Genomic DNA, 13,738 nt, shown 5'->3' with positions numbered 1-13,738 from the left:
ACTGAATAGTTACCACATATTTTCTTATTAAATTCTGGATTAATAGATTTAAAAAAAATATTCTCACATCTTTCTTTTCCAGAAAAAAAAAAAGAGTACATGTGAATATGTTTTTAAAAAATGTAAAACAATTTCAGTTTTGATCCTTGCACCCCCCTACACGTTGATGATCTCTACATGTTTTTAAGGTGACTACTGACTCAGCATCAACGATGGAAATTCATAAAAAGACAACAAAATGATTCATAATTTTCTGTCACAAGGAAAAACCACGTGAAAGAAAAGTAGGCTAATGCATGTCCCATTCCAAGAGCTGTGTTTTGTTTTTTAAGAATTTGGCTAGAAAACATATTCATGACTCAACCATCAACTGCACATGAAAGTGATCGGGTCATGTCAGTCATTTTTAACATAGACTTCCTGTGACTGATATGTTACTTTCCTTGCCATTCATGTGGTAGAGACAGGAAGCTTTACACACCAGGTAGGGAGTGAACACACAGCCCTGTGTCACTGCTCGACAAACTTCAAGAGGATAATATTTGAGCAGTCGGCCTCACGTAGGCTACAGATTAGGTCATCGCAAAAACATTCCTACTGTACCTTTTTTTCTCAGTATCGCTGTTGTTTTCATAGAGTAAGGCAGCAAAACATTCTCTCCCCCTCTTTCTCTGTCTTTCTCACTCACTCTCTCTCCCCCTACTCTGTCGTTCTCTCGCTCTCTCTCTCTCTCTCTCTCTCCCCCCTCTCTGCAGTAGAGGTGGTGTCAACAGGACTAGTGGCGAAGGAGGCCCAAGGCTGCCTCTCTCTCTCTCTCTCTCTCTCTCTGTCTCCCTCCCAGAGGAGCGGCCATGGCGATGGTGATTATGTCACCACTTAGTGAACTAACTGACACTGATGGGTTTGAAATGCACTCGGGGTCCCAGTAGGCCTATGCCCCCTCGCCCCCCCCATCCCCATCCCCCCTCTCCAGTACCCCTGTCTGTCAGGCCCCTCTGTGCTTGGTGTCTAGTTACCCCAGAGTGACGGCAAGGCCAAGTTCAACAGCAGACCCCAGCCAGCAGCTCTCTGAAGCGGCTGTTTGAAAGGGGGAGAGAGCCCCTCTCCACTCTCACTCCTGACCCAGTCTCTCCTATCCAGATTCTCTACTGCCCCCCACCTCTCTAGCTTCTCCCTTTCTCTCTCTCTCTCTCTCCTACCCCTCCCTCACCTCTCCCCTCTGCCCTTCTCTAGCTTCTGGTCTGGCCTTCCTTCCCTCTCTCTCTCTCTCTCTCTCTCCTGCCCCTCTCCCCGACCGCCCCACTGCTTGCCCAGCTCAGAGAGAGAAGGCACCACCAACACAGAGACTCAGTGAGCAGAAGCCCCGTAATCACATTTGAACAGCGTCCACAGAGGTGAAAGGGAGAGCGGATCAGCTTACTCCTTCAACCTTTTTCAAAGGCCTTAGTCACAGTTTCCTTCACCTACGGTCGCTCTCACTTTTCACTCTGAATATATCCTGTTGTTCTTGTACATGTACCGTATATGGAAAACAAAAGCAAAACTTTGACCGTTACATTTTACCGTCATCACTCATGTAAAGAGATGTAATTGTTGTCAGGTTTCTCTCCATTTAGCTTGATGCGCAGTGGTGTTTTAGCTTTTATGTATTTGTTTTCCTTCAAATGGACGCAATGGTAATAATGAGTTTTGGTTCCATATAGAAAACAATCCCAGACCTATCGGATTCCCTTCAATTAGCTAGTATAGTGGACAGTATAGTGGATCAAAACCAAGCCAAATGGGCCTCATCTCATGTTATTGTCCATTTCCATTAAAGCCATTACAAATTGCCATTTGTGACAGGCCAATTATGAAGTCACCCCCCACCTCCTCCCTCCCTCCATCCCTTCCTCCATCCCTCCATCGGTGGGGTGTGGTGGTGGTGTGGAGCGGAGGGAGGGAGGGAGGGAGGGAGAGACATATGTGTTTAGTCTATTAAAAGAGGCAGCCGGCGTGCTTTGGGGAGGTGACCCAGGGGCTCGGTGACAGCTTCAGTTACACTAACACATGAGCTCCCCTCCCCTCGCCCTCACCCCTCCTCACCTCTCCTCACCCGCGCGCCGCACCAAGGTCGCACACACTGTGGGGAGCACCCCCCCCCCCCACACACACACACACACACTCCCTATAAGCTGCCAGCCGGGGTCCCCCCATTGCCTCACCCCTTCTCCCAAACCAGGGCCCCTCACGCCCTGGTCTAGAGAGAGGGGGGGGATCCTTTTCTCCCTTTGAATGGGGTAAATTGAAAATTAAACTACTGGGTAGTCAGATATGTAGATGGCCAAAGCGATAGGGCTGATCGCTCTCTCTCTCTCTCTCTCTCCTCTCTCTCTCTCTCTGTCCTCTTTTCATTGCTGATTTAATTAAGTTTAGGAAATGATAGAATAACTCTGTCCACCTGCATTGGTTCACACTGGAATAATCTCTCCGTTTACCTCACCAACCCTCAGTCTGCTGATAGCTGTGTTCACACTGTGGCTGACCTCTCTTTGCTCCACTCCAGAGGGGAACACAGGGGATTGGAAAGTGTGTGTGTGTGTGTGTGTGTGTGTGTGTGTGTGTCTGTGTGTGTGTGTGTGTACATGCGTGCATACGTGCGTCTTTGCGTGTGTGCGCGCGTGTCTCACAGACAAGCGTATTCCGAGAGGCGTCGACTGTGAGCGTACAACAGTTGGGTAGCAATTGGGTACATTTAACAAAGGCTGAATGTTTGGATCGCATCGATAACAAAAATATGTTTTTTTTCATATCGTCGGAGAATTTAGAGTGTTTGGCTTGTTGGTAAAGTGAGGGAGTATTGATTGTGTGTTGAGTGAGAGGACAGAGAGAATGCAGTGTTTACGTTGGTATCTACTGTACACACGGAGGTGGTGAGTGCCTTGTCACAATGGAGTGTGACGTTAATGAGTGGAGATGTGACCTGGCAGAGACCTCACGCCTGGTTCAGCTGTCTCTGGCCTGTCTGAACACTAAACCCCTTACCTCATCACAGCAACAGCCAATGGGGAATCACACACACGCAAGCACACACACACAGACACACACAGACACACATTTATTATCGATTATTTTATTATTCTTATCTTTTTCATTTTCATTTTCTTCTACTTTAGAGCTATAATTCAAAAGATGATACCAAAGAAGTGTTGAAGAAAGGTAACTTTCCATGAAAGAGGGGAAAATACGGCATTTTAAAGTTGGAGCTCTTTCTGTTTACGGTTTCAATGTCAAAGTGCAGGTTCTACTTGCCCTCACTATTTTTAGTATGACTTATTTATTTTTGCCAGATCTTTTCAGTAATCCTCCCTTCTGCTTCCTTTCTCTTAATTCGTATTCTCCTTGACACATTATGTACGTTAAGCCAGGAGGCTCAAATGCCTCAACTTGCCGCTGATATGGTGCCACAGGTCACAAAAAAAGGAGACTAAATAACACAGTGAATGACAACAGTGCAAAAGAGATTTTAATTTGGACATGACGGCTCCACTTTGCTGTGGTGTGCAGCTCCGCGGTCTTGAGTGAGAGGGGCTCCTAGGGCTTAGCGTTTCCGTGACGATGGGGCCTGCGTTTTGACTGCGAGAGAAGAGACCAATTAGGCCATTAATGTGAGTGCTGACGGGCGGATTACTCCCCTGGCTCGCCCGCCCCTTTAAAAACAGGCAGTGATAACAATAAGGCCCCGTAATAACTCAGCTCTTAAAGGGGCGGCCGGGGGCCGCGAAGGGGCTGGAAGTTTCGCTCTGCTAATGAGGTCTGAGGCTCTCCGCTCCAACAGACAGAGGAAGAAAACGTAGGTAATGTTCTGAGTCGGACGCTCGGGCTAATGTTCTTCACAGCTGGGCCCGGGGCTGAGGTAGAGGCCACAGCCTGCTGTTTGAAGCTGCCGTGCACCATTGTCCACATCCTGGGCCCTTTGTTTGAGGCCAGGCCTGCGTGAGCCATTGTTTGTTCACGTTATCTAGGAAGTGTTGCGTTTTCGATCAACATTGAAATGCACAGTGAAGCAGATTTACAGATGGGAGTACACACACACACACATACACACACACACACACACACACACACACACACACACACACACACACACACACACACACACATATCCCCCGGGGGAGATGAGGAGGGGGTGAGGGGGTGATGGGGCTGTTCATGTCTCTGTTGGGCTCCCCTATCTGGGAGTTTCCAGTTACAGGTCGAGGGTCAGAGGTGAAGGGGCAGGGAGGGGCGGGGCGGGGCGGGGCCACGGTGACAATGATGCAGGTGCGCCATTCAGCTCCACTCACCTGCAGCGTGTGGATATCTGCCCTGTCAATCAATTAAGCACACACACGCTCACGCACATACACACACACACACACACAATAATATTCTCTCCACACAAACACACACACACACACACACTGGCGGTCATGACCATTCGTTGGACCCCATGTAGTTGGGGGATTGTCTTACGGGGGCAGTGTGTTGAGGCGGGGAACCCGAGCGGTGCGGTCGGTTGGGACACAAAACCTGGACGGCCCCTGGGTTTGGGCTCAGGAAGCCCCAGGCCTGAACCCTGAGCCCCGGGGTCCAGGAGCAGGCTCCTCTGGGCAGCAGGTGCTACAACAGGCCCCGCTTTGTGGACCCATCCCATCCCTGAGAAGCACACGGACAGGCCTGGGGATGGATGTTTAGTGTGTGCGTGTGCATGTGTGTGTGTGTGTGTGTGTGCGTGTGCATGTGTGTGTGTGTGGAACACCCTGTGCTCTATCTCCATCTGTCTCTACTTACAGAAAGGCCAGAAGAGAAGAGTCCTCAGTTCCCACTCTCCTTACCTGGGTCACTAACAGACATGCTATATGAGAGCATCACTGTCTTCACACACAACTGGGCCTCATATACAGGAGATAGCGCACGCCATAGGCAGGCCATTGAAAGTGACTGTACTGAAAGCCAGTGTTTCAGACAAAGAACATTCAACGTTTACAGCTGTTGCCACAATGGTAACCAGGAAGTGCACTGTAAACACGGGGTGGCTTTGCTGGTGCCCAGCAACTCCTGGGTCATTCCCACAGTCCTTTGCAGGTAATGAAGTCACTCAGGACTCACGGCCCTGCCCTGGCTGGTGTCTGCGAGGGTATTGTCGAGGTAACACGAGTGTGTGTATCACAAAGCAGACTCTGTGTTTGGGCAGATGAGCGGAGAGAGAGCACAGACAGATGCTACTGTATAGCATGTCTACAGAAGACAGAGAGGTCTACCTATCTCACAGACACCTGCATCAGCTGAGTTTACACTGTTCCCGGCCTCTCGATACCACTCTGTGCTTTCATGGCCAAAAAGCACTTTGGTACTCACAGACAGACACAGACACACACACACACACACACGTAATTGTTGCGGTGGTTATTTGCATGACAATTAAAACAGTTACTCAAAAATGTCATGATCGTCAAACAGCCCTAGCGAGACATTCTCCGGGACCACACTCAAAAGATTGCGCATTATAGATCACAATATCGCCCACACATGACTCCCACACATGAATGGAAATAAATCAGACAATTCTTCATGTCAGCTATTATCATGACAAACAGAGACTTTTTTTAGACTGATGTCATCTTGATAGGAGATTGTATATTCTCTTCCCACCATCACCAGGAAGTGAGTATGTATGCGTTTGCTTCGCTCACCCGTTTAATAATCAAATGACATCTCTCTCTCTCTCTGGGTTGGCTCCTTAGCTCGGTCCGTGCAGACACTCCAAACTCCCATATATTAAGAATAAATGATATCTGCAATTTTTTAAAACCCTGACTTCCTTCTCTCTGATTCCAGGAAAACATACATCACAGCTGGCGTCTAGGGCCAGAACCAACATGATCTGTCTCTGGGTCTGGGTCTGGGCTGGGCTGGACCGTCGCCCAGTGTCAAAGGTCAAAAAGGCATCAGTCCTGGTCCCCTCTCTCTCCCCCCTCATCCCCTGCTTTCACAATCAAACCCTGTCTGCTCAGCCGAGACAAGCCTGGAACCCAGAGAGACAGAGTTGTTGTTTCTGTCTGGGCTGTTTTAGGGTTGCGCTGCACTGGTTGCTACATGAGGGCAGGACATTGGACATGAAGTTCTGCCAAAGAACAAAATGGGTTAGTTGACATGATGTGATATGTTTGTGTTTTTTGCCTGCGTCCCCATTCCTAGGGAGCAATATTTCTTCGAAATACCGAAAATGTGTTCGGTTTTTTTTCATGCTTTGAAATGTGTCCTGTTGACTTGCTAATGCTAGGGTAAACCCTTGACGTTGTCCTTGTCCTCGTGAGACAACCCTGAGACACTCTGAGACATCGTGAGAATGAGAAACTAAGACTAAGCAGCACTTCCTCCTCCTCTTTCGCCTGTCCTTAAAAAGCCATCAGGTCATGTAGCATTCCGCCAGCGATGGAGGCCTCTGGAGCTCACACCTGGGCTAGCGTGTCATATCACAGCTAATCATATTAGCCTAATCACCCCCAGATCAGCACAGCCACACAGCGACCCCTCCACGACCCCCTGACCCGGCCAGCCAACCACTCACACGGGATCATTCCCTTCACTTATCTCCCCTGTTAGCAAGGCCCCACCCTCACACTTACTCAGAGCAGTGTGTGTGTGTGTGGTTACGGATATGAGTGAATTCTTTAAGGTTTTTTTTTAAAGATGGCTGTTGTCCTCCCGGCTAGCGTGTGGATGACACTTTACTTGAACCTGCTACATCACCTCAGACTAACCTGAAGCTTACATACCATTGTTATGAGTATGGTCGATCATGCTCACCCACATAATATACCCTCGGTATGAAGCATATTGAACTCCCAAATAATGTGTGTCCATCGTATGATTTGTTCATCATAAGATTTATTTGTTTCTTGTTTTTTTGTTTTTATGGTACCCATAATGATGTCCTTCTTACTGGTCTCCCTCTTTCTTTCTCTCTCTCTCTATTCCTGTCTCATTCTCTTTCTCTCTCTCTCTCTCTCATCTCTCTGGGCAGTGTGCTCTGCTCTCCTCACCTCGCTGCCTTCCTCATTTCCTCTCTCTGAGATCCGTCAGGCAGCTCAGTTCCTGGCAGGCGTCCCTGCCGCTTGGGGCCCGCTGGATTTCTCCTCCGCAAAAGAGCTTTGCACTGCGCCAGAGCCAAGGTGGGCTACGTCTGCCAGACTGATCTACAGTAGAGAGCTCCATCGCTGTCCCTCTCCCCCTTTATCTCTGTCTCTCTCTCTCTCTTTCTGACCCCTTTCCTTTCTCCATCCCTCCATCTGCATCCCTCGGTCTTTATTCTATCCCTCTCTCTCTCTCTCTCTCTCTCTCTCTCGTTTTGCCTCCATCTGCATCGTTCATTCCTTTCCAGAATCTATTTCTGTCTCCCTCCACCATCTAAAGCCCACAGTAGTTGGACTCGTTCTCGGGTTTTTTTTTCCCTGACTCGCTAGCCTTTAGCCTCTGCAGCCTCTCTGCTAGCTGTATTCACCGCACGCCTGCCTGCCTCGCCTTGCCTCAGGAGTATCACTGCCTAACGACAAGGCCCTGCCTTTGAACCAGTCAGCTGATTCCTCCTGCCTGTGCCACAGGACTGCGTGGACAAAGCTTGCCAAGCCAAACACAACACGGGCAACGGCTGCTGTAGCCCAGCCTACGGGAACGTGGATTCATTAGGGCCTGCTGTACCCCCCCCCCCCCCCCCTCCCCCCCTATGCCTCCCCTCTTCCCTCCCTTCCTCCCTCCCTCCCTCCCTCGTTCCCTTGTTCCCTGTCGCTCTCTGTGGAGGGTCAGGGAGAGGTTAGTCAAATACAGTGGGCTTAGCCTCTCCACGCTGTCCATTAACTATAAAAACACGTGTGAGATCGGGCTCGGGCCGACAGCGCCCTGGTCTGGTAGCCATTGTGTTCCTCACGGCGGTCTCACTGCGACCGCTGATGTAACAACGAGGAGCGCCAATGAACGTCGGCCAGCGCCAACGAACAGTTTTAACAGTTGTTTCCTCTAGACAGGTCAATTGTAGCCGGTGGAAGGCACCTTTCACACACGGGTCTCACCATGTTAAGCTACAGCCAGTTGCTAGTGACAACAATCAGTCTCTCCCTGATTCCATGGAGAGATGGCCATTATGTTAATAGTTGTTGTTTTTTTCTATCTCACTAGACCACACAGTCCTCAGTTTAAGGCCAACAAACTTTTGCGAAATAAGCTTTTGCTGAAGTTTGGAAGGTGTGCCTTTTGGAAGGTGTCCGATCAGCGAATAAAGGGAGGTGTTTTGGGCTTGTGAGTGCCCGTTTTAGAACTCGTGGCTGAAATGATGCAACAAATCATGTCGGATCTCTTTATGGTCAATCCCTTCATATTTTGACATTAGTTATTGTGCAAGTTAAGAATCAGACCGTCATGGCACTCAAGATTTCGCAATCACAGTTGCAGACTTGTCAACAACCATTTGCTCACTTCTGGTCTTTATTTACTCCCAGAAACAGTTTTCAACAACAGTTTTTTTTATCCTCTACCCCATTCTCTTTTTTTAATATCTCTGATCTCCTCCCTCAGTATACAGTATCTCTCTCTGCCCCCCCCCCCCCTTCTCTCATCTCTCTCTTTCTCTCTCTCTCCCCTTCTCTCTCTCCCCCTCTCTCCCTCTGTGTAGACAGACATGCCGTGCTCCCTAGGCTGTCCCCCACTTCCGATCTCTCTAATGTTTTTCAGTCATAATAAATCTGGCCCTGACTTTCTAAAGCAAACAATGCTGTGGGGACTGAGTCCTCCAATAACACTTTGTCAGTTCCAATCAGGCCTGAAATATGACTCAACTGTCTGTGCCTCTCCCAGCTCACACTCCCCTGCCCCCCGCTTCCTCTCTATATCCCTCACTCTCTCCCTCTCTCTCTCCCTCTCTCCCTCTCTCTCTCTCTCTGGTTTTCTCTTGGTTCATCAAATACACCCTCTCTCTCTCTCTCTCTCTCTCTCTCCCTCTGACTTAATCCATATCAATCAAATTGTAAGCGCTATTAAGAAATGTACGTTTGATCATGTTACTTTAGAATCTTTTGTGTCAGCCCTTTTGCAGAAAACAAAACACATCTTTCCCTGTGACTCCATTTCAATTGCACTGCCTCTTTTTTATTTATTTAAAGCAACGGTTGAATTAATTTACTCCTTTCTTTATTTGTTGTGCTTTCTTTGGTGCGTTAGCCTCTGGCTATGCTAATCAGCGTTGCCACACCCCCCACTCCCCAAACTCTACAAGAAATATCGGCAGCGATGCCCGGTCGACCACAGTGCGAGCACGTTCTCTTCACGGTTGATTACCGTCGTTGAGAACCAGGAAAGACCACCTCAAAGAGAGAGCTGCCCCTACTTCAAAGTGTAGCCGAAACGAGACTTGCTGTCCCTGTGTGTGCATTTCCCCCTCCAACTTAATATAACATGGCCTCAACTTGCTCTGTAAACACACAGACACACACACAGACATACACACACACACACACAGACACACACACACACACAAACACACACACAGACACACACACTGATGCACACATTGAAGTTTAACAGGGTCTTGTTTTGATCTGCGTTATTTGTGAATGATTGACTTGAAGCGATGAAGTGCAACGTTCTTTCCTTTCTTGTCAGATTCACTGATTATTCACTGCAGCTTGTTTGTGCGTGCGTGCGTGCGTGTGTGTGTGTGTGTGTGTGTGTCCTCATACATTTTACTTTCTGTTTTACTGTGTCTGTCAACTTGTCATCCTGGAGAAACAAAACTTTTCTCTGTAGTGAAAAATGAGCGCTGCTCTTGAGTAGGGTAGAACTGAATATTGTAGGTTAGGTTTATAACATCCATCACACAACGAATTATGAAGTCATAACTGTATGTTTACCTGTAGTGTACTTTCAATTGACAATGATATTGAAATTAGGTTTGGTGCTGTACATCTCTCAGTAGTAAACCATCAGAGTCCTGTATGTGAAGTGCATTCAGGAGACTGTGATGAGAGATTGAGTTGATATAAATAATTGTTGACGATTTAATGGATTGTGGTCTGTCACTCTGGGGCCGTCAGACACACACTAGCAGGCATTAACATGCCCTATACAAAGTTTTTTCTACATGTCTGTGTCATAATCCTGGCCTATTCTCTCCCTCTCTCTCTCTCTCTCTCTCTCTCTCTCTCTCTCTACCAGCAAAAAGGGGGGTGCAGTGAGAAAAGGAGAGAGGTCAACTCACATTTCCTAAAAGGCTTACAGAAGGGAAAAGTGTGTGTGTGTGTGTGAGAGAGAGAGAGTTTGTGTGTGTGACTGTGTGTGTGTGTGTGTTAGTGCGGCGTAAATGTGGAATAGTGCCTGGGGCAGGACTAATGACAGTGCTCTCACTTAAACATTGAACAGAAAACACAGAGGGAGAGAGAGAGAGAGAGAGAGGGAGAAGAGTGTGACACCTCCACTCGGCAGATGAAAGCCCCCATAATGTACCATTCATGGCAGCATTAGAGTAAATAAAGAGTAATGGCTTTAGTCAACGCCATGGTGCGTGAGTTTGTATCGCCTTTCCTCGACTGGGGCCTCTATCCAAACACAACTTCTGTTACTTACAATTCTCACTCAAGCCAGGGGGATTATTTCTGAACGTACAGGTCAGCCATGTAATATATCCATTACTGTTCCTTCTGAGAGAGAGAAAAAAGGGAAACGTACTGTTTGAGTGATTTATCATGAAAAAGGAGTGTTTATAGAAGCACTGATGTTAAGGAAGCTTTTACAGTCTGTCTCAATGGGAGGTTGTGTCAATGGAGAGATATGTCAGGGTTATTTCCCCATCAAAGTTCAAGGGACATTTATATTTAGGGTACATTCAAGCATTTAGAATAATACAGCTCTTTTTTGGGCCCCGCCACAGAATTATTTTTTTTGTTGCAAAGTAGTGAATTTCCCTCCCACGCACGAACGGATAACCGCTCTACCCCCTGCCTCTTCCTCCCCAGTGATCACATGTGATAACCCCCCCCCCCAAGTCCCATTCCCCTGTCCCACCACATTCATTCCCCAACCAATCACGGTTAGAGCCATACCCTGCTTCCTGGTCTGTCTGGCCCCACCCACCGCCGCCAGAGAGGAAGCTGTTTAGGTAACCCTTGGCCCCTCTAATGCATTAATTGGGGGGAGGACTATGCGTAGGTCCATTTAGGGTGATGGAGGGTGGCTGTAATTGCCCAGTGACCCACACCTCCCCCGCCTCCGTCATCCCCCCTCATGCCCCTTACCCTCTTCCTCCCCACCATCCCACATAGGACCTGGTCCAGTGGGGATCAGAAGTAATCGCCCCATGGGAGGCTGGCACCAGGACCACAGAGCCCACACATGAACTCCCTCTGACCCAGACAGGCGCAGACACTCACCCCTCAGTCCTCCGACCCACTCTACCCACTGCTCACCAATGGAGACAGCCCATCACCCTTTACCACCCTAAATACCACTATCATCCAACACCCCCCCTGCCCATCACCTTGCGTATTTCCTTTAGGAGCCCATCGACTGTATCTCTGTACAAGTATACACTTTCCCAATAAGGCTCAATCATGTCCATTCCACTCAGTTTAAAAAATACCTTTCATTTCAAATCCCACTCTAAGCACGGTGGCAGTTGGGTGGTCAGAGTGTGTTTGGCGGCTGTATGTATACACAACCAGACAGATGTGTGTGTGTAGACGTTTGGAGATGTTTATGAGGTGAAGTGAGGGCAGAAAATATGCGTCAATATTGATTCTCATGATGGCGTCCCATAGTGCCTGTCGATCAATTGGTTGTCCCCTTACCCCCAGCCTCAGACGTAGCAATAACAAACCAGTAAGCCCCTTCCTCAGATAACGACCTCGCTGCTACTAATTAATGACGGCTTTATTTTGCTCTCGGATGCTCTGAGCTGCGTAGACGCGAGTCCCGTACCCACGCTCAGTGATAGCATCAAGGTGAAGGAGGGAACAAATTAATGAGAGAAAGCTAGAGAAAAGGAACAATGAAAGAGTGGAGGCGTTTTTTTACACTGGTGGCCTCCCCCGCCGACACTATTTTGTGATTGGTGCCTGGGTTCTGAAACCGTGCACACACACACACACACACACTACCCAGGCAGTCACTCAATCTTGTTATGAGAGTTGGCAGCAAGGTCCCGAGTGCCCTACTCTTCAGGACAGTCCCCATGGGGCTGAAAAATGCATTAAGAAATTAATGTCCACTTTGGGATCCCTCCTCAACTCAGGGGTTAACCTGTGGCAGTGTGTGCCCCCTAGGGTATAGAGTTAGGAGGTCCGGACTGGTCAGAGGTTGACCGCTGAGGTCAGTAATTGATAGGTCTTCCCCCCCCATGCCCCCCCGCCCCCCCATCTCCTGCTGTTCGCCGAAGGAAAATGTTCTTTAAATAACTATCCAAAGCAAACAACGTCGCCGTAATGTTTTTTTTTTTGTTATTCACAGTCAGGGTTCATAAAACGCTTTGGCAGGGACGTGTTTTATGCTTTATGTGTTTCCCGTTCCGGGCATACAAGAGAGAGGAGGGAAACAATAACAACAGAAGACCGAATTCACGGTCTTCCAAACAGGAACTTTGTACATAGATCAAACCATTAGATCTGGGTCTCCACACTGAACACAGCGTCAGGAATAAAGGAGAGAGTTTTATGGCCGCCATTTTAAGGGTTCTGAAATTCTGATGGATTGGCGAATGCTGTTCTTGGCAGCTGAACGGGGTCTTTATTGGGACATTGATTAGGAAATGAAAGTGTTTCTCGGGAAGTGCAACGGGGCGTAGACCTCAAATGTAGATTTAGTTGAGTATGCTGAGCAAGTTAGGGTCCCTCTGCGGTGTGTGAGCCATAACTTAGCTTTTGTTTCTACAGGCCAGCCGATTCACCTTCCAGTACAGTACAGCGTGAACCGAAGCCAGCAGGTCTGGGGGCCTCCCGGTACCTACATAGACACGGTGGTAGGTGAGTGTGTCACCCTGTGTGATCTCTACCTGTGTGGGTTCTGCGTCTCAACCCTTCTCTTTGATCACACCTCATTGAACTAGGCGTGTAAGCTACGTCCTTTCATCTGAACCTTAATTCTGTTAATCGCAAATGCACACGCACACACAGACACACTCCCACACACACACACACACACAGACACGCGCGCACACACACACACACACAGACACGCGCACACAGACACACACACACACACACACACACAGGGAGTAAAGTAATTGTTCACAAGAGCAGTAAGAAGCCAAACATGTTCCCAAGTTGAGCTCGGCGTGCCAAAACCACGGGAGTAGTTAGAAAGGAGTGTGGTGCCAAAGTCAGTGTTTGGAACATCAACAATGGGGTGAGAAGGACTGTTAAGCTCATAGACTCCTTTAGAGGCTCTGCCCACGCAATGGCCCTGTCTCAATATGCAGAGAACACGGGTATTCACTCCACTGCCCTTCAATGCAAAGGGACCAACAACAAGGCCCATGATAAGCTTCCTGTGGTGCTGTAACGAACAGACTGTACTTTATTGTGTGTGTGTGTGTGTGTGTGTGGGGGGGGGGGGGGGGCTTTTTTAGAAAGGAAATGTGACTTGACTTGTTCATATATACTGTAGAGCTCATTTCAATGCACATATTCAGCAATATGACCAAATATGTATGTAAGGTAATTCAAAAAATTATAGA

At 48.3% G+C, this 13,738-nt stretch overlaps 1 long non-coding RNA gene across 1 annotated transcript in view; it reads left to right on the top strand.

Annotated features, from left to right (window-relative positions):
* Positions 1-12,993, top strand: part of LOC310820773 — a 32,760-nt gene extending 19,767 nt beyond the window's left edge. Inside the window, exon 4 of the long non-coding RNA XR_014554831.1 lies at positions 12,936-12,993. This is a non-coding gene — a long non-coding RNA (uncharacterized lncRNA). The remainder of the gene's footprint in view (positions 1-12,935) is intronic.
* Positions 12,994-13,738: the final 745 nt, after the last annotated feature.

Source organism: Argentina silus, assembly GCF_951799395.1.
Source record: "Argentina silus genome assembly, chromosome: 20".
NCBI classification, from domain to species: Eukaryota; Metazoa; Chordata; class Actinopteri; order Argentiniformes; family Argentinidae; genus Argentina; species Argentina silus.
The sequence above is the reverse complement of the archived record's forward strand: the minus strand, read 5'-3'. Positions and strand labels throughout refer to the sequence as shown.